At 53.6% G+C, this 21,547-nt stretch overlaps 1 long non-coding RNA gene across 1 annotated transcript; it reads right to left on the reverse strand.

Moving 5' to 3' along the window:
• Positions 1-19,096: 19,096 nt before the first annotated feature.
• Positions 19,097-20,032, reverse strand: LOC135308125 (uncharacterized). Its single transcript, XR_010368657.1, has 3 exons — positions 19,972-20,032; positions 19,614-19,883; positions 19,097-19,182 (listed from the first exon to the last, which is right to left on the reverse strand). It is a non-coding gene; the product is annotated as an uncharacterized LOC135308125 (long non-coding RNA).
• Between the last annotated feature and the right edge of the window lie 1,515 nt (positions 20,033-21,547).

A 21,547-nucleotide genomic window follows, 5' to 3' on the forward strand; every position in this document is an offset into this window, starting at 1 on the left:
ATTTAGATCACAACAGATATTTTTTATTATATTCTCTGGCATCTTTGCACTACAACCATTGCCTTACATTAGCTGCACTTTTTTAGCTCCACTGCTTTTACTCCCATAGCTCTTTTTCCAAGAGTGCTCTAACAACTAATTATGTGAGCTAACAGATAAGAAAAAAGTACTTATTTTTTTCAGACCCTCATGTGAATATAATCATATTGTTAAGTAGATTTTACCTACTTTCATCCACATATTTATTTTGAAAAGTAACTGAAATGGGATAGTTTAGTCTTCATTATCATACAGGATCAAAAACTTAAATACAGCAGATTTTTATTTTAGACTGGAAAATAAAATTTAAAAAAAGGCAAAAAACCCAGCAACAACAACCCAACATGGGAATAAGAAAACACTGGAAATCAAAAATACTCCATAGGCAAATGTAGTGAACCTTAGGAGTTTTTGACACATATTAAATTGTTAAAAAAAATTTAAAAAAGCTTGACCAAAACATTGTTTCCAATTTGTGGAATTAAGTCAGATGCAAAGAGCACTGAAGTCAAAGCTTCTTTTTGACATACTTCAAGGGGCTCTGAATTAGACTGTAAGTAATAACCTGCTTCAACTTTAGTTTCATGTTATTTTGTACATTTAAGCTATTCAACATCCACAATTCTTTGATAATGACAGTTACGCTTTCTTAGGAATGACTGATTTTTAGTCGACATCTGTGTTCCTTCCTAAACCTACCACAGTAAAAGAACTACTTTTCAGCTTGGTCTAATTGGACAATTTTTTTGAGAAAATTATGTAACACAGGCCCAGCATGGAATTCTTTTAACATGAGAGGCCTAAAAATAAGCAAAGTCTTCAGATTTTACAAGGTCCCCTGGGTGCTGTGGTGGGGGGAACAATCATCACTGATGACCTGTAGTAAGACCTGAGCCTACTCAAGCCCATAAACCTGTTGATGGACCTGTTCCCATTTCTCCTCTTCCCACCACAGCCATGCCTGACATGGACAAAGTCCCAGCCAGCACCCACAAGGACACCGTCCCCAAGTGAGGGGAGTGGGGCACGCAGAACTCACCGATTGTGAGGTCGCGGGCACATCTCCAGGGAGGCCTGAGGTATAACCGTTGCTGTACATCAACATTGCACTCAGAGCTGAGGACAGGATCCCGAGAGGGAGCTTGCCCAAGGCTGCTGAGCGAGTTTTGGTGTCTCTGAGGCATCTCTCTTCACTCAAGGAAGGATTGGAAGGCTTTGTCAGGAGGAGAAAGGCCGGCAGTGCTGTGGCACAGACCGTCCAGGCATTCCTCCATACCCACAATGGTGCAGCAGAACGCTGCTAAGAAGCGTCCCCCTGGCAAGGAGCGAGGTGAGAGCCAAGTCTCCCTCCCCACAGATGGCAGAGGGGGAGCGGCCAAGAGCAGCAGAAAGGGGAAACAGGAGATCCACAGAATCACCCCAGAGTAGAGGCCCTCCTCTCATGGGCCAGAGGAGCCAGGCTGGGCTGTGGGCACCGGCACTTCCCCTGCCCTTTAGCCAGCCAGCAGGGCCTTGGGGACAATGCTGCAGGGACATTTCCTGAGCTCTACAAGGTGCTCACTCCCCCTGCCCCCTCTCTCTCTCCCCAATGCACACCGTGTCACCGGGCAGAAGCAGACGCAGAGAGCGGCAGCTGCCTCTCCGGACATGCCAGGCCGGACCAAGCTCGTCGCCGTTCATGGAGACAGCAAGCACAAGACTCGGGCAGCCAGAAAGGAAAACGCATCCGGCTCAACCGCGTGCCACTGCTGCGTGCTGAGACCAGCAGCCCCAGCACCGCCCCTCAGGCGGTGTCAGGGCAGTCCCAGGCCGTGGGGCTGGTCACCAGCAGCAGCAGCAGCTTGCCCTGCCGAAAGCAGGGCCTGAAGCGAGGCCACCCACGGGGAGACACGGAGCCTCAGGCACCCAAGAGCCCACTGGCAAAGCGCCGCAGGTTGGAGGATGGTCCAGCCCCTCAGGAGGTGTCAGGGTGGTCCCAGGCCGTGGGGCTGGTCAGCAGCAGCAGCTTGCCCTGCCGAAAGCAGGGCCTGAAGCGAGGCCACCCACGGGGAGACACGGATCCTCAGGCACCCAAGAGCCCACTGGCAAAGCGCCGCAGGTTGGAGGATGGTCCAGCCCAGAGTGCTGGTACCACCAGCCAGGTGGCATTGAGGCTGTCCCAGGAATCTCAGTCATCCACGAAACAAACAGCCCCATACATACGCCCCTGGATCTTGCCCCGCTCGCAATCCGGGCCAATTCGTGTGAGGCACGTCTTGCGGCGGCAGCTGCGAGATAAAAAGCCCTACAGTCGGCCTGAAAACCAGGGCAGGACCAGACGAGCACCCACCCCTGTTGTTTGGCCCCCTCATCCCTCAAAATAAAGTTTTCTGGTTTGTTTGTTTGAACTGGGAGATGCCACATTCTTTTTTCCAGTCGTCTGCAGCTGATCTCCAAATAGGGGCCCCAAGCTCAGTGGGACAAGTGTGTGCCTTCAAGGACTCACCTGTCCCATGGCAACACCCAGCGTCACCACGTTCCATGGCAACACCCAGTCTCACCATGTCCCCTGGTCTGGAGATACCAGCCCTGCTTCTGCCAGGGAGAAAACAGAACTGTGCAAAAGGAGCATGGGGATTTTGCAAGCATTCCTGGCTGAGGCAGCCTCAGTGGGAGGGCACAGCTCTGCCTGCTGCAGGTGCCCAGGAGGGAAAATCATGGATGCAGTAGGATTATTCCCCTCCCAACCCAGCCCAGGCACAGTTCAATCTACCACTGCTGCCACTGGGGTTGCACGTACCAGCCTGGAGAGTAACTGGAATAAGAGAGAGTAACTTCCCAGCATCAGTGCAGCTGATGCTGGGAAGGTAAAACTAAAGCCAGTCCCGCCCCCAGTAAAAATACACTGCACCTGAAAAAAAATAGCCAGCACCCTCCTGTTCTCTGCAAATGGGACCAAAAATTTCCAAAGCATTAAAAAAATTAACCAGGCTTTGGAGCAGTTACAGGTCAGACTACATGAGGCTGGAAAAGATTGTACAGGTGACAGTTCTCAGAGGAAAATTAGCAGGAAATCCCTTCTTTCTGCTATTAAAATCTCAGGCTGTTGCCATGAGACACTCAAGCCACAAGAAAAGTACTTCAGCACCAGCATCCAACTGAGCACCTGTTTGATCCACTTCAGTGGAAAGCCATCACTTTGCCAGCAGAATTCCTCCTCTGGGTTACACACAACATATTTTTTTCTATCTGGGAGTGCCACTGGATTTTTTTACCTAGCATTTAATATTAAATTGTGGAAGTATTTTAAATTAAAAGGGAATGAAAAGATGGACCCACGAGATGGGACAGGAGGAAGCCGGGCAGCCCTTTAAAGAAGGAGATGCTAAGCTGTACATCCAGGAGAGCTCCTCTGAGCACAGAGCAGCCACAGAGCACATCTGACCACAACATTTCTAGTTCACCGGTGTCCTTATAAATGGGAAAAGAACAAAACAGTGGCAGGAAAGGAGGCAGAAGTCAACGGTGAAAGTTTCATTCACAACACATGATACTCAAAATCAGAATGAAGGCCTATCAAGGAACACCAATAGCTATGAAAATATATGTAAGCAGCACAGACAGGTGCTATGTATGTCCCTTCTGCTTCCCAGCCTCAATGCAGACTCAGTTTCAGGATGCAGCGGCATCCCAGGAAGCTGCAAATGCTCAGGAGTGCAGTGGCTCGTGCCTCACTGATAACCACTTGGAAAAACATACTGTTTCATATAAATTAGAGGAAACCTAGGAATCTAGCCTAAATCAAGTTCTAGGCAAGACCCCAACCAACATAAAATATGGAGAGGCACAAAAGTGCCTCCATTTTCCACTCCACCTCCCTTGAACTCAGCAAGAACTAATCCCCAAACCTCACAGCCGGAGGCAAATGCAGTTGGTTGGGAGAGGAAATCTAAAGTCTCCTTGCGAGGCAGCTCTCCAAGGCTGAGCCCCAGGAGAGGCAGCTCCCGCAGCACGTGTGCAGGTGGCACAAAAAGAACCTGTGTGCCATGACCAGCAGGACAGTGCCAGCCAAAGGGCTGCCTGAGGACGGCCACCGATGGTTTCACTGCCAGCCCTGGCTGAGGGGAAACCTGGACACAGGACAAGGCAGAGAGGGGCCAAATGTTCTACTCCTTCTCAAAACAAGTTGCTGTTTTTGTTTCCAAGCCTAGCACTCTTTGGATCTAATTAAATTTGAAGAGGGAAATGAGGAGTAAGCAAAATTCTTGGACAGCAGGCTGGTTTGTTCAGCTAGCTGGGGCTGCAAGCCATGCGTGAAAAGCAATGTCAGGTGCTAAAGCAAATCTCTGTGTCCTTCAACAGCAACAAGAGAAGTGTGAACAAGACAGAGAATATACCTATTTTAGGAATGTAATTGTTTTATAGGAAACACACCAACACCCAGTGTTCTTCTAATCTTGCTTTTTAATACTCAGCGCTTGTAAATTTCTTCAATCTGGGAAGTCCAAGATTTCATCTGATAGCATAAATATTTGTTCCGCACCATTTGGGGGTTTTTTTTTAATTCTTAATGTTTATATAAATATCACTTAGCGAACACTGGACCTGTGAAGAATTAAGGAAATATGCCTTTAACTACTCTGTGTAGGTCACCTGCAACAAATTTCATGGCAGAGGAGCTTCTGGAAGCCCCTGGTTTACCATCACTACCAAAACTTGGTAGTGATCTTCCAGAGACCCAACACGGAGAGGCCAAACAACTGTTACTGGTCTCAAAACAAAAAGAAAATTGCTCCATGGAGCTTAAGAGAGCATGCTGTCTTGGCATTAATTCCTACCAAGTCTGCTGACAGTACAGGGCAGTAAATAATGCAGATTTCTAATTTATACCTCTTAAAGCACAGCCTAAAAATAGGAAAGACTCCTATAACAAAGAATCCTCCATTGAGTGCTCAAGAAGGAATTCTTACATCTTCTTCAAGACCACACATAAACCAGGTGGAATCAGTTCTGAAGTCAGATTTTAATAGCTCTGAGAGAGATTTTCTTTCACAGTTGCATTATTGAAGCCATGTAAACTCCTGGAATCCATATCATCTTCTAACTATAAGCTGCAGAGATTAAATTTCTCACTGTGTGGAGAAATACCTGATTCAGTTTGTTTTGAATCTGCTGCCTGTCAACTTTTTTTGATCTTGTCAAAGGCTGTCTGGGGAGAACGTTGTCAATACAATTTTTGTGAAATCTACATGAGAATCTGAGGAGATTACTACACAGCTTGGATGCTAGAGGAACTTCTGCAAATAGGTTACAGGGTATTTATTTAACTGATTCAGAACTTTGCTTCAGCTGGCAATAGTTCGAAAATTTTATTTTCTAGTGTCTTTTGGTGGCCCACATTAAAAAACAAAAAAATCCACAAAACAAAAAAAAAAAAACCAAAGAACAAGTTCTGTCCTTTTCCAATTTCAAACAGATATTCTTTTTCTTTACCCATGAATTATGACAAAGCAAGTGACGTTCAAAGTCAGCATTCAGAAAGAGCCCTGAGAAGAGACTAGATGTATGCCAATTCCCTCTTGCTATTCAGCTGATTTTATATACTAGCTTTCTGTGTCTCTAGCTTTTTATATGATCTCTGTTACTACAGCCACTTCCAAATCTTGGTAAAAGTTAGTAATTTCTCCACCTTCACTTTGTGGGAAATTGTGGGGGCAAAAAAGAAGCATTGTTTAGTCCAAGTTCAAGCAGAAAAACAGAAATTCAAAAATACATTCTGACCCTTGGCCAGTTTTAATTTTTATTTAACAGCACCCACAAGGAAACCGTCCCCAAGTGAGGGGAGTGGGGCTCGCAGAACTCACCGATTGTGAGGTCACGGGCACATCTCCAGGGAGGCCTGAGGTATAACCGTTGCTGTACATCAAAATTGCACTCAGAGCTGAGGACAGGATCCCGAGAGGGAGCTTGCCCAAGGCTGCTGAGCGAGTTTTGGTGTCTCTGAGACATCTCTCTTCACTCAAGGAAGGATTGGAAGGCTTTGTCAGGAGGAGAAAGGCCGGCAGTGCTGTGGCACAGACCGTCCAGGCATTCCTCCATACCCACAATGGTGCAGCAGAACGCTGCTAAGAAGCGTCCCCCTGGCAAGGAGCGAGGTGAGAGCCAAGTCTCCCTCCCCACAGATGGCAGAGGGGGAGCGGCCAAGAGCAGCAGAAAGGGGAAACAGGAGATCCACAGAATCACCCCAGAGTAGAGGCCCTCCTCTCATGGGCCAGAGGAGCCAGGCTGGGCTGTGGGCACCGGCACTTCCCCTGCCCTTTAGCCAGCCAGCAGGGCCTTGGGGACAATGCTGCAGGGACATTTCCTGAGCTCTACAAGGTGCTCACTCCCCCTGCCCTCTCTCTCTCTCCCCAATGCACACCGTGTCACCGGGCAGAGGCAGACGCAGAGAGCGGCAGCTGCCTCTCCGGACATGCCAGGCCGGACCAAGCTCGTCGCCGTTCATGGAGACAGCAAGCACAAGACTCGGGCAGCCAGAAAGGAAAACGCATCCGGCTCAACCGCGTGCCACTGCTGCGTGCTGAGACCAGCAGCCCCAGCACCGCCCCTCAGGCGGTGTCAGGGCAGTCCCAGGCCGTGGGGCTGGTCACCAGCAGCAGCAGCAGCTTGCCCTGCCGAAAGCAGGGCCTGAAGCGAGGCCACCCACGGGGAGACACGGAGCCTCAGGCACCCAAGAGCCCACTGGCAAAGCGCCGCAGGTTGGAGGATGGTCCAGCCCCTCAGGAGGTGTCAGGGTGGTCCCAGGCCGTGGGGCTGGTCAGCAGCAGCAGCTTGCCCTGCCGAAAGCAGGGCCTGAAGCGAGGCCACCCACGGGGAGACACGGAGCCTCAGGCACCCAAGAGCCCACTGGCAAAGCGCCGCAGGTTGGAGGATGGTCCAGCCCCTCAGGAGGTGTCAGGGTGGTCCCAGGCCGTGGGGCTGGTCAGCAGCAGCAGCTTGCCCTGCCGAAAGCAGGGCCTGAAGCGAGGCCACCCACGGGGAGACACGGATCCTCAGGCACCCAAGAGCCCACTGGCAAAGCGCCGCAGGTTGGAGGATGGTCCAGCCCAGAGTGCTGGTACCACCAGCCAGGTGGCATTGAGGCTGTCCCAGGAATCTCAGTCATCCACGAAACAAACAGCCCCATACATACGCCCCTGGATCTTGCCCCGCTCGCAATCCGGGCCAATTCGTGTGAGGCACGTCTTGCGGCGGCAGCTGCGAGATAAAAAGCCCTACAGTCGGCCTGAAAACCAGGGCAGGACCAGACGAGCACCCACCCCTGTTGTTTGGCCCCCTCATCCCTCAAAATAAAGTTTTCTGGTTTGTTTGTTTGAACTGGGAGATGCCACATTCTTTTTTCCAGTCGTCTGCAGCTGATCTCCAAATAGGGGCCCCAAGCTCAGTGGGACAAGTGTGTGCCTTCAAGGACTCACCTGTCCCATGGCAACACCCAGCGTCACCACGTTCCATGGCAACACCCAGTCTCACCATGTCCCCTGGTCTGGAGATACCAGCCCTGCTTCTGCCAGGGAGAAAACAGAACTGTGCAAAAGGAGCACGGGGATTTTGCAAGCATTCCTGGCTGAGGCAGCCTCAGTGGGAGGGCACAGCTCTGCCTGCTGCAGGTGCCCAGGAGGGAAAATCATGGATGCAGTAGGATTATTCCCCTCCCAACCCAGCCCAGGCACAGTTCAATCTACCACTGCTGCCACTGGGGTTGCACGTACCAGCCTGGAGAGTAACTGGAATAAGAGAGAGTAACTTCCCAGCATCAGTGCAGCTGATGCTGGGAAGGTAAAACTAAAGCCAGTCCCGCCCCCAGTAAAAATACACTGCACCTGAAAAAAAATAGCCAGCACCCTCCTGTTCTCTGCAAATGGGACCAAAAATTTCCAAAGCATTAAAAAAATTAACCAGGCTTTGGAGCAGTTACAGGTCAGACTACATGAGGCTGGAAAAGATTGTACAGGTGACAGTTCTCAGAGGAAAATTAGCAGGAAATCCCTTCTTTCTGCTATTAAAATCCCAGGCTGTTGCCATGAGACACTCAAGCCACAAGAAAAGTACTTCAGCACCAGCATCCAACTGAGCACCTGTTTGATCCACTTCAGTGGAAAGCCATCACTTTGCCAGCAGAATTCCTCCTCTGGGTTACACACAACATATTTTTTTCTATCTGGGAGTGCCACTGGATTTTTTTACCTAGCATTTAATATTAAATTGTGGAAGTATTTTAAATTAAAAGGGAATGAAAAGATGGACCCACGAGATGGGACAGGAGGAAGCCAGGCAGCCCTTTAAAGAGGGAGATGCTAAGCTGTACATCCAGGAGAGCTCCTCTGAGCACAGAGCAGCCACAGAGCACATCTGACCACAACATTTCTAGTTCACCTGTGTCCTTATAAATGGGAAAAGAACAAAACAGTGGCAGGAAAGGAGGCAGAAGTCAACTGTGAAAGTTTCATTCACAACACATGATTCTCTGCAAGAAGCACTGGAGAAGTGCATGGGGTAAGAGTTCTGCAAGTGCCAGGCTCTTCTGCAGCAGAAAAGGTCTAAAAAAATCAAAATTCTAGCAAGCAAAATAAATCCATCCTTTAGGGCTTGTAAATACTCCGATGAATCTCAGTTACTTTGGGACAAAAACAAACACAGGGCAAACTTTCCCAAGTATGGTTTCATGACAAAATTCCCATTTGTCTGCTCCTGTTTGTCGGAGAAGACAAGGTTACAAGCTGCCCAGCTCAAGAAGGAAAGGAGGATCTACACTTCCCTGTCATATTTTCCTACTGACAAAGGATTTAAGACAGAGAATTTGGGTAAATGGAAGGATAAGACTGGAGTACGGATGAAGTTTCACATCTAAGATACTTCATTTGCTAAAATAGAAGCACTTTTGTTGTACATGGATCTCCTTGCTAAACCTCTTTGTCTTCAAACTCCCTTCCTCCATGGCAGAACTGAACAAGCACCATATGTCAGAGACTCAAGTTAAAAGCTCTATGATGAGTTAGTTTTAATGGATCCATTTCCTGTCCGTGGGGTTGCTGTCATGAGGAGCTCAGGTGGCTTTTTGTTGAGATCAAAATCAATGAGCCATTTGTCCCAGCTCCACCTGTCCTGAGGCAGCACTGGCTCCACTGTGCCATTTCTAATGAAAATTGAACCTCCTAAAGAAGCCAGGCCAAAATCACAAGAGAGTAGTCACAAAAATTAATTTCGGCAGTTTACTGGGTATTGATCTAACAACTACCACCTTCCCAAAGTCCAGGCAACAGTTAACAAGGCTCTTTGCTCTGTAAACGGCCTTTCAATTGGTAGTGTTTCATACCCATGCAGAAAAACAAAAAGCCACTTCCACTGTAGAAACATGAGCTGCAGCTATGCAGTAAGTTGTGCTCAGTAGCTGACCTGCTGCTTTAGTTTTGGGGCAGGAGATACTGCCATAAAATTTCACAAGGAAACTATCAAGTATCTAAACTATGCAGCATTATGTTATTTTCTACCTCCAGTATTGCCAGCACATACCTTAAGGAAGACAGGTATTTACCAGCCACCATAGATGAAAAAATTAGAATGAAAAATGGCTTTTAAGGAAATCAGAGTGATGGCCACCAGTCATTTTCCAGCTTTGCAGGATTTTGGTTCACAGTCAATCTAAACAAGCCTGCATATGTCTAGCAAGAAGGAAATCACAGAAACATTTCATAGATTGTAGCAGTTTGTTTGGGGGGGGGGGGTTCCTCGGGGAGTCCCCGGAGGGCCCCCTGGGCTGTGAGTTCGCTGGCAGCAGCAGGCACGCAAGGAGACTCCACACGGCTTCTGAGGGTGCTGATTAGATGAGGGTTTATTGGGGGTCCCAGCCCCGGGAGTAACATGGTTTCAGAGGGAGAAGGGGGAAAGGCAAAAGGAAGGGGGAGAGAGGGCGAGCCTAGGGGAGAGATGGGCCATGAGAGAATCTGGTCTTCCTCGCACAGCTTAAGAGGGAAATTCAAAGTGGGCACGAAATAAGATTTGGGCCAATGGGATTGCAGATTCATGGGACTTCAGGGGAGGAACACAGGTTGGAATAAATCATACATTTTTGAGGGGTACATTTTCAAGATAGAGCATACCATTTGAATGAAATGCAACACCACAATAGATTAATATGATAGATGATAGATAGATAGATAGATAGATAGATAGATAGATAGATTGACAAGGAAAATAGAGATATATGGATGCACTTGCCTGTATAACTTTGTATAGAAAAGGATGGGGAAGTGAGAGGTTATTCTTTTCCACACATGGGAAACTGTCTTTTTCCCAGAAAAATCAGCTTCCTTCTTCAGTGACCACCAGGGTATCTGAAGACCCCACCAAGAAGGCCCTGTGATGCCATTGGCCTGTGCATCCACCAAGTCAAGAAAGTAAGGCCTGCCTCTTAATACTACAGTGGTGTTAAAGAGGTTTATTCTCGGTTTTTGGTACCAAGAGGAACAAACTGAAGCCACTTGCCATAAAATGCCTGCACAAGCACCAGTGCAAATCACAGCCAAAGGAAGGATGAAGCCAAGGTGTCCCACAACCACAGCCCAAGCGGCCAGAGATCCTCCTTCAACCCTGGCTGCATTGAAGCCCCACTGACTGCCAAGAAGAAAAGCACCCTACTGAGAGCAAGCAAACTTAACCCTCTGGCAGGACACAAATTCAGAGGGAAAAAAATTTTAAAATCCCCACACCACCAGACACACTTCCCAGTGAGAAGGGTTGGAACACTCTGCCCCTCAGCACTTCCCCGGCAGGCAGGTTCCCAAAGGTGCTGGGAGCTAAGCTGTGCCCTGCGAGGGAACAGAGCCAGCCTCCCTTCAGTGGGAGAAGGCGCGGCCTCAGCTGTAGCCCCGGGTGCCTGCGGTGGCCCAGGGCACGGCCATGGCTGTCAATGTGTTGGGCTGCAGCACAGGGCAGGCCGGAGCTCAGCAGCCTCAGCAGAGCCCAGGGCCGCGGCCCTTCCCTGCCGGGGCCCGAGCCTGGCCCGGCCCGGCCCGGCCCGGCCTGAGCAGCCCGGAGTGGCCCAGGGGATGGGCTGCGCCCGCCCACTGTGCCCACAGGCTGGGCCCAAGCCTTTGCAAGAGGCTTTCTCCCAGCTTGGCAAAACGTCGGCCAAATGTCCCAATGCCGTGCTGAGAAGAGTAAAAAACCCCCTCAAATTTAACCCTGCTGCCCAATGAATGAGGGATCCCTGCACACCTTAGGAGAGGCCAACAATACTCCTTTGTGCCTCATAAGGATTCCCTGCACCCCTCAACAGGGACTCCAAAATATCCCAGTGTGCCTCTTCAGGTCCAGGCCCAGATGATCCCCAGAAGGAAATGTGGCCTCAGCCCAGGGACGCTCAGCATGGGCTCCCCCATCCCCTCGGGGCCCCGCCGCTGGGCACAGCAGCCCCTGCCTGGCTCCTGCCTGCCCACACCGTGGGCATCCACGGCTGCTCCTGGGCATGGAGCTCAGTCAGTGCTGGTGCCGGGTGGGCTTTGTTGGTGCTACCAACCGGACATAGCTGTGAAAACTCTAATTCTTTATTTAAACACAAAATGTGGGACAAGCCCTGCCCTGCCAGGCAAGGGCTGCCCACCTTCAGTCCTGGCTGGGGAACAGGACCAGGGGGCTCAGGGGCAGAGGGTCTCGTTGAGGAGGGGTGGGTTTTGGGACGGCCGCATGGCGGGGATGCAGCCACGGCAGGGCAGATAGGGGCAGAAGGGAAGAGCTGGGATAAACTGCCAGGTTGTCATTGCCTCTGTTTTTAGGTTTGTCTTCTGAAGATACACGCGAGCACCTGTGAATAGAGGTGGTGGCTGAGGCCCCAGCTGCCAGTGGCACACAGGGAGCCTCCTGCACAGCAGGGCCCAGAGCTGGCAAGGCTCCCCAGCACGGCTGGAGCTGCTGGCACAGCTGGGCCCAGCTGGACAGCTGCCCCTCAAGGCCCCGGCCAGCAGGGCACGGCTCTGGGCAGGGTCCCTGGCCAGGAGCGGGCCCCAGAGCGCCTCTGCCTTTCAAGAGCAACCTCGGCCCTGCTCTTTCTCCTCCCCACCTCCCTCTGCCTCTGCCCCGTGCCCCTGGGGCTGCTCTTGGCCAGGCAGCCTCAGTGGGAGCCAGCTCTGGCTGCAGCCCCAGCGGGGCCCCCAGGACAAGGCCCAGCAATTGAGAGGCCAATGGAAGCACTGGGCAGCAGCAGAACCCTCAGGAGAGTTATTTGGACTATCATGGACTGGCCACAACTCCACTGCAGCCTCAATGGGAATGTTCCCTGTCCACGTTAGACTTTCAAAAGAAGCTGTTGGAGGGGGAGAGCACAAAACACTCACTGTTTTCTGTTCCAAGAATACCAGATTCCAATGCAGCACAATATGAAGACAAGCTCCAAATAAAGCACGCCTGCCAGAAACCCTAGCCAGCAGCCTGTTCCCTGACAGAAACCACTTCCGAGGCCATCCTGGGCATTGGGAACAGGTCTTGTGGTGCCAGCTGCATCTGTAGGAGCAATGGGAAGCGTGAGCCCGTGCTGTGCTGCACTGCTGAGCTGGCAGCACGGTGGATACGGGCAGGACGTTCTCTGTTTCCCCCAGAGCTGGGGCCTGCAGGCACCTTGCCGGCCCTTGGCACAGGCTGTGCCAGCCAGCAAAGCCCAGCAGGCCGGGAGGAGAGCCCGGGGCAGCGCAGCTGCTTGGGCAGTGGCTGCTGCCAGGGACACGGGCCAAAGCCATCCCTGAGCAGCCACTGCCAGCCCTGGCACTCCCTGCCCCGTGACAGCTCCCCCAGCCCCAGGGGACAGGCTCAGGCCCTGTCAGGACCCAGCGCAGCCCCTGCCCAGTCAGGAGCCAGGGCTGGCTCTGGCCCTGGGCTGGCGGCAGGGCTCCCGCTCGGGGCTGCTCCTGTGCCTTGGGCCTCTGGGCACTCAGGGCCAGCTCCGCAGCAGCTGCAGCCCCAGGGACGTTGCTGCACCAGTCCCGTTTCCCCGGGGCTCTGAACCAGCTCCAGAGGCCTGGAAGCCGAGGCGCCTCCAGCTTTGGCTGCTGCCGGGCCGGGCAAGGGCAGGCCCTGGGGGAAGAGCTGCTGCCACACAGCCCCGGCCAGGGCTGAGCCCGGCACAGCAATTACCTGCTGTGCCTGTGCCCGTGTCTGGCTTTGCCTTCCTTCCTGCAGCAGGGGCTGGCACCGAAGATGGAGTGCTTCCTTCAAGAAATACCACCTTCCACTGAAGCACTATGTCCATCTCTTGACAAAGGAAGGGAGACAGCTGCATCAGATGGAGCTGTTTCCCACTTGGGTGGTGGCATCAGAGGTAATATTTGTGAAATTTATGGAGCAGGAAAATGGCCAGGTTACAGTGGCATGATGAGAGCACTTCCACCTCCAAACAGCCACCCTTTTCCTAATCTGCAGGGCTGGATATAGTGGGGGATCTCAGGGTGTGTTACAGTTTGGGCATGGCCTGTCAGCTGATGCCCAATAACTTCCTGCAGAGGCTGGGCACAAGCTGCAGCCAGGCCAGGCTGGCAAACAGCCCTGCAGGGCGTGAAAGCAGCAGCGGGGCAGCGAGGCTGCCATGGATCCCTTCCCACTGTGCCGGGCACGGCCTGTCCAGATGTGCAGCCAAAGCCCCCGGCTGCTGACTCCCAGGAGCAGCATGAGGGAAATGCACCCACCCTTCTCTTGTCTGCAGGGGTTCCTTCAGCTCTTGCCTCATCTGTTTGGATGGTTCCAGGGATATCTTATCTGTTGTATCTTGGATTTTCCCTGTTGGAGTACCTTAGAGAAAAATATTTCCATTTGCCAGGAATGGATCCCAGAAAAGCAGGGTTCAGCCTGTGGGGTCAGCAGGGACACACTACTCACCCCTGAGATGGGAGCTGGGCTTGAGTGCAGCATCCAAGGTAGCAGCTGGAGAAGCTGGAGAAGTCTTCCCTGTAGACACATCTGTAACACAACAGCCACAGAAGCTTCTGTCACCTGGTGCCTGCCCGCTTGTCTACAATTCTTCCTAGGTGGCACACTGAGAACATACCTGCAGGAGGCTCCAAGGGCTTCAAAACTTTATTCATCCAAGCTGATGGAGAAGCCTTCTCAGCACCCTCATCTACAATGCAGCACAGATGAGAACATTTTCCAGTGTGTGCTGGGATCTCTTTCTGCCACAGGGAACTGGGCACTGCCAGGGAGTCGGGTAAGGCCATGGGAGCCAGATGTGAATGGACATGGCCAAAGCTGCCCAGGGGCCTGGGGAGCTCTGGGCTGGCTCCTGGTCACTCTCCACACTCTTTCCCTGCCCTCAGCAACATCCCTGGGAGGGGTGGCTGCAGCAGTGCAGGGACCTGGAACTCTCCCCCTCACACACAGAAGAAATCCTCCCTAAAGCATGGGGGAAAACTGCAGCAGGCAGTGCCACAGCTATCCATCCTGCCCTCCCTCTGTCCCTCCTGCCCTCCTTCTGTGGGGAAACCCCCCAGATCCCAAGGGCAAACAGCCAGGCCCTCTCAGGACACACTGGAGCCTTGCTCTCCCCCTCTGTCCTTTCCCCACCGTGGGCACCCCATGCAGTCGCTGCCAGGTTTCAGGACATGTCTCCCATGGAGGGACCCCAGCAGGACTGCTCAGTGCCCTGCGCCTGCTCGGGATAATTCCCCTGGGCTGTGCCGCTCTAGTCCAGGCTGTGCCTGCACTGCCAAACAGCAGAGAGGGCAGCTCAAGCCTCAGCAGGGCTCAGGCCCAGAGGCACAGCAATTACCTCCTGTGCCTGTGCCTGGCATGGCCTCCCTTCCTGGAGCTGAGGCTGGCATGCAACCACTGCTTCTTCCGGGAAATGCTTCTTTCTCCGCAGGCTCTCCTTTCATTTCTGGAGAATGGAAAAGAGACAGCTGGATCAGATGAAAACATTCCTGACTGGGAATGGGGAAGGGGACAATTTCAGGAGGCATCACTTGTGAAAGGAATGCATAAGGATTAGAAAACACCCAGGATTTTGGGACAACCCAAGGCTGCTTCCTTCCCCAAACAGCCCCAACATCTGATCTGCCTGGACACCAGGAAATTGCAGGGCATCTGAGGGTGGGCATGGCCTGTGGTGCAATTGGGGCTGTCTGCCAGCTGATGCCAAATGCCTTCCTGCAGAGGCTGGGCAGAAGCTGCAGCCAGGCCAGGCTGGCAAACAGCCCTGCAGGGCGTGAAAGCAGCAGCGGGGCAGCGAGGCTGCCATGGATCCCTTCCCGCTGTGCCGGGCACGGCGTGTCCAGATGTGCAGCCAAAGCCCCCGGCTGCTGAGTCCCAGGAGCAGCATGAGGGAAATGCACCCACCTTGCCTTCTCTGCAGACATTCCTTCAGCATTTGCCACATGATTTCTAATGGGTCCTGGAATTTCCTGCCTGCCATGTCTTTGGTCTCTCCTGTCAGAGGACCTTAAGAGAAAGTAGTTCCATTTCCCAGCAATGGACCCCACAAAAGCAGGGCTCAGCCTGAGGGGTCAGCAGGGACACACTACTCACCCCTGCCATGGGAGCTGGCCTTTTGTGCAGCATCCAAGGTAGGAGTTGGTGAGGTCGTCCCTGCAGACACGCCTGTAACACAACAGCCACAGAAGCTTCTGTCACCTGCTTCTTACCAGTCAGTCAAACATTACGCCTTGGTGGGACAGTGAGAACATACCTGCAGAATGCTCAGAGTGCTTCACAACTTCAGAGCGCCAGGCTAATGGAGAATCCTTCCCAGCATCCCAGTCTGGAAGCAAACCAAGATGATAACTGTTTCCATTGTGTGCCAGGGCTGGCTCTGGCCCTGGGCTGGCGGCAGGGCTCCCGCTCGGGGCTGCTCCTGTGCCTTGGGCCTCTGGGCACTCAGGGCCAGCTCCGCAGCAGCTGCAGCGCCAGGGACGTTGCTGCACCAGTCCCGTTTCCCCGGGGCTCTGAACCAGGTCCAGAGGCCTGGAAGCCGAGGCGCCTCCAGCTTTGGCTGCTGCCGGGCCGGGCAAGGGCAGGCCCTGGGGGAAGAGCTGCTGCCACACAGCCCCGGCCAGGGCTGAGCCCGGCACAGCAATTACCTGCTGTGCCTGTGCCCGTGTCTGGCTTTGCCTTCCTTCCTGCAGCAGGGGCTGGCACCGAAGATGGAGTGCTTCCTTCAAGAAATACCACCTTCCACTGAAGCACTATGTCCATCTCTTGACAAAGGAAGGGAGACAGCTGCATCAGATGGAGCTGTTTCCCACTTGGGTGGTGGCATCAGAGGTAATATTTGTGAAATTTATGGAGCAGGAAAATGGCCAGGTTACAGTGGCATGATGAGAGCACTTCCACCACCAAACAGCCACCCTTTTCCTAATCTGCAGGGCTGGATATAGTGGGGGATCTCAGGGTGTGTTACAGTTTGGGCATGGCCTGTCAGCTGATGCCAAATAACTTCCGGCAGAGGCTGGGCAGAAGCTGCAGCCAGGCCAGGCTGGGAAACAGCCCTGCAGGGCATGAAAGCAGCAGCGGGGCAGCAAGGCTGCCATGGATCCCTTCCCACTGTGCCGGGCACAGCGTGTCCAGATGTGCAGCCAAAGCCCCCGGCTGCTGACTCCCAGGAGCAGCATGAGGGAAATGCACCCACCTTGTCTTCTCTGCAGACATTCCTTCAGCTCTTGCCTCATCTGTTTGGATGGTTCCAGGGATATCTTATCTGTTGTATCTTGGATTTTCCCTGTTGGAGTACCTTAGAGAAAAATATTTCCATTTGCCAGGAATGGATCCCAGAAAAGCAGGGTTCAGCCTGTGGGGTCAGCAGGGACACACTACTCACCCCTGAGATGGGAGCTGGGCTTGAGTGCAGCATCCAAGGTAGCAGCTGGAGAAGCTGGAGAAGTCTTCCCTGTAGACACATCTGTAACACAACAGCCACAAAAGCTTCTGTCACCTGGTGCCTGCCCGCTTGTCTACAATTCTTCCTAGGTGGCACACTGAGAACATACCTGCAGGAGGCTCCAAGGGCTTCAAAACTTTATTCATCCAAGCTGATGGAGAAGCCTTCTCAGCACCCTCATCTACAATGCAATACAGATGAGAACATTTTCCAGTGTGTGCTGGGATCTCTTTCTGCCGCAGGGAACTGGGCACTGCCAGGGAGTCGGGTAAGGCCATGGGAGCCAGATGTGAATAGACACGGCCAAAGCTGCCCAGGGGCCTGGGGAGCTCTGGGCTGCCTCCTGGTCACTCTCCACACTCTTTCCCTGCCCTCAGCAACATCCCTGGGAGGGGTGGCTGCAGCAGTGCAGGGACCTGGAACTCTCCCCCTCACACACAGAAGAAATCCTCCCTAAAGCATGGGGGAAAACTGCAGCAGGCAGTGCCACAGCTATCCATCCTGCCCTCCCTCTGTCCCTCCTGCCCTCCTTCTGTGGGGAAACCCCCCAGATCCCAAGGGCAAACAGCCAGGCCCTCTCAGGACACACTGGAGCCTTGCTCTCCCCCTCTGTCCTTTCCCCACCGTGGGCACCCCGTGCAGTCGCTGCCAGGTTTCAGGACATGTCTCCCATGGAGGGACCCCAGCAGGACTGCTCAGTGCCCTGCGCCTGCTCGGGATAATTCCCCTGGGCTGTGCTGCTCTAGTCCAGGCTGTGCCCGCACTGCCAAACAGCAGAGAGGGCAGCTCAAGCCTCAGCAGGGCTCAGGCCCAGAGGCACAGCAATTACCTCCTGTGCCTGTGCCTGCCATGGCCTCCCTTCCTGGAGCTGAGGCTGGCATGCAACCACTGCTTCTTCCGGGAAATGCTTCTTTCTCCGCAGGCTCTCCTTTCATTTCTGGAGAATGGAAAAGAGACAGCTGGATCAGATGAAAACATTCCTGACTGGGAATGGGGAAGGGGACAATTTCAGGAGGCATCACTTGTGAAAGGAATGCACAAGGATCAGAAAACACCCAGGATTTTGGGACAACCCAAGGCTGCTTCCTTCCCCAAACAGCCCCAACATCTGATCTGCCTGGACACCAGGAAATTGCAGGGCATCTGAGGGTGGGCATGGCCTGTGGTGCAATTGGGGCTGTCTGCCAGCTGATGCCAAATGCCTTCCTGCAGAGGCTGGGCAGAAGCTGCAGCCAGGCCAGGCTGGGAAACAGCCCTGCAGGGCATGAAAGCAGCAGCGGGGCAGCAAGGCTGCCATGGATCCCTTCCTGCTGTGCCAGGCACGACGTGCCCAGATGTGCAGCCAAAGCCCCTGGCTGCTGAGTCCCAGGAGCAGCATGAGGGAAATGCACCCACCTTGTCTTCTCTGCAGACGTTCCTTCAGCATTTGCCACATGATTTCTAATGGGTCCTGGAATTTCCTGCCTGCCATGTCTTTGGTCTCTCCTGTCAGAGGACCTTAAGAGAAAGTAGTTCCATTTCCCAGCAATGGACCCCACAAAAGCAGGGCTCAGCCTGAGGGGTCAGCAGGGACACACTACTCACCCCTGCCATGGGAGCTGTCCTTTTGTGCAGCATCCAAGGTAGGAGTTGGTGAGGTCGTCCCTGCAGACACGCCTGTAACACAACAGCCACAGAAGCTTCTGTCACCTGCTTCTTACCAGTCAGTCAAACATTACGCCTTGGTGGGACAGTGAGAACATACCTGCAGAATGCTCAGAGTGCTTCACAACTTCAGAGCGCCAGGCTAATGGAGAATCCTTCCCAGCATCCCAGTCTGGAAGCAAACCAAGATGATAACTGTTTCCATTGTGTGCCAGGGCTGGCTCTGGCCCTGGGCTGGCGGCAGGGCTCCCGCTCGGGGCTGCTCCTGTGCCTTGGGCCTCTGGGCACTCAGGGCCAGCTCCGCAGCAGCTGCAGCGCCAGGGACGTTGCTGCACCAGTCCCGTTTCCCCGGGGCTCTGAACCAGGTCCAGAGGCCTGGAAGCCCAGGCGCCTCCAGCTTTGGCTGCTGCCGGGCCGGGCAAGGGCAGGCCCTGGGGGAAGAGCTGCTGCCACACAGCCCCGGCCAGGGCTGAGCCCGGCACAGCAATTACCTGCTGTGCCTGTGCCCGTGTCTGGCTTTGCCTTCCTTCCTGCAGCAGGGGCTGGCACCGAAGATGGAGTGCTTCCTTCAAGAAATACCACCTTCCACTGAAGCACTATGTCCATCTCTTGACAAAGGAAGGGAGACAGCTGCATCAGATGGAGCTGTTTCCCACTTGGGTGGTGGCATCAGAGGTAATATTTGTGAAATTTATGGAGCAGGAAAATGGCCAGGTTACAGTGGCATGATGAGAGCACTTCCACCACCAAACAGCCACCCTTTTCCTAATCTGCAGGGCTGGATATAGTGGGGGATCTCAGGGTGTGTTACAGTTAGGGCATGGCCTGTCAGCTGATGCCAAATAACTTCCTACAGAGGCTGGGCAGAAGCTGCAACCAGGCCAGGCTGGGAAACAGCCCTGCAGGGCGTGAAAGCAGCAGCGGGGCAGCAAGGCTGCCATGGATCCCTTCCCACTGTGCCGGGCACGGCCTGTCCAGATGTGCAGCCAAAGCCCCCGGCTGCTGACTCCCAGGAGCAGCATGAGGGAAATGCACCCACCTTGTCTTCTCTGCAGACATTCCTTCAGCTCTTGCCTCATCTGTTTGGATGGTTCCAGGGATATCTTATCTGTTGTATCTTGGATTTTCCCTGTTGGAGTACCTTAGAGAAAAATAGTTCCATTTCCCAGGAATGGATCCCAGAAAAGCAGGGCTCAGCCTGTGGGGTCAGCAGGGACACACTACTCACCCCTGAGATGGGAGCTGGGCTTGAGTGCAGCATCCAAGGTAGCAGCTGGAGAAGCTGGAGAAGTCTTCCCTGTAGACACATCTGTAACACAACAGCCACAGAAGCTCCTGTCACCTGGTGCCTGCCCGCTTGTCTACAATTCTTCCTTGGTGGCACACTGAGAACATACCTGCAGGAGGCTCCAATGGCTTCAAAACTTTATTCATCCAAGCTGATGGAGAAGCCTTCCCAGCACCCTCATCTACAATGCAGCACAGATGAGAACATTTTCCAGTGTGTGCTGGGATCTCTTTCTGCCGCAGGGAACTGGGCACTGCCAGGGAGTCGGGTAAGGCCATGGGAGCCAGATGTGAATAGACACGGCCAAAGCTGCCCAGGGGCCTGGGGAGCTCTGGGCTGCCTCCTGGTCACTCTCCACACTCTTTCCCTGCCCTCAGCAACATCCCTGGGAGGGGTGGCTGCAGCAGTGCAGGGACCTGGAACTCTCCCCCTCACACACAGAAGAAATCCTCCCTAAAGCATGGGGGAAAACTGCAGCAGGCAGTGCCACAGCTATCCATCCTGCCCTCCCTCTGTCCCTCCTGCCCTCCTTCTGTGGGGAAACCCCCCAGATCCCAAGGGCAAACAGCCAGGCCCTCTCAGGACACACTGGAGCCTTGCTCTCCCCCTCTGTCCTTTCCCCACCGTGGGCACCCCGTGCAGTCGCTGCCAGGTTTCAGGACATGTCTCCCATGGAGGGACCCCAGCAGGACTGCTCAGTGCCCTGCGCCTGCTCGGGATAATTCCCCTGGGCTGTGCTGCTCTAGTCCAGGCTGTGCCCGCACTGCCAAACAGCAGAGAGGGCAGCTCAAGCCTCAGCAGGGCTCAGGCCCAGAGGCACAGCAATTACCTCCTGTGCCTGTGCCTGGCATGGCCTCCCTTCCTGGAGCTGAGGCTGGCATGCAACCACTGCTTCTTCCGGGAAATGCTTCTTTCTCCGCAGGCTCTCCTTTCATTTCTGGAGAATGGAAAAGAGACAGCTGGATCAGATGAAAACATTCCTGACTGGGAATGGGGAAGGGGACAATTTCAGGAGGCATCACTTGTGAAAGGAATGCATAAGGATTAGAAAACACCCAGGATTTTGGGACAACCCAAGGCTGCTTCCTTCCCCAAACAGCCCCAACATCTGATCTGCCTGGACACCAGGAAATTGCAGGGCATCTGAGGGTGGGCATGGCCTGTGGTGCAATTGGGGCTGTCTGCCAGCTGATGCCAAATGCCTTCCTGCAGAGGCTGGGCAGAAGCTGCAGCCAGGCCAGGCTGGCAAACAGCCCTGCAGGGCGTGAAAGCAGCAGCGGGGCAGCGAGGCTGCCATGGATCCCTTCCCGCTGTGCCGGGCACGGCGTGTCCAGATGTGCAGCCAAAGCCCCCGGCTGCTGAGTCCCAGGAGCAGCATGAGGGAAATGCACCCACCTTGCCTTCTCTGCAGACATTCCTTCAGCATTTGCCACATGATTTCTAATGGGTCCTGGAATTTCCTGCCTGCCATGTCTTTGGTCTCTCCTGTCAGAGGACCTTAAGAGAAAGTAGTTCCATTTCCCAGCAATGGACCCCACAAAAGCAGGGCTCAGCCTGAGGGGTCAGCAGGGACACACTACTCACCCCTGCCATGGGAGCTGGCCTTTTGTGCAGCATCCAAGGTAGGAGTTGGTGAGGTCGTCCCTGCAGACACGCCTGTAACACAACAGCCACAGAAGCTTCTG

The sequence above is a fragment of the Passer domesticus genome, chromosome 9, assembly GCF_036417665.1.
Source record: "Passer domesticus isolate bPasDom1 chromosome 9, bPasDom1.hap1, whole genome shotgun sequence".
Lineage (NCBI taxonomy): Eukaryota > Metazoa > Chordata > Aves > Passeriformes > Passeridae > Passer > Passer domesticus.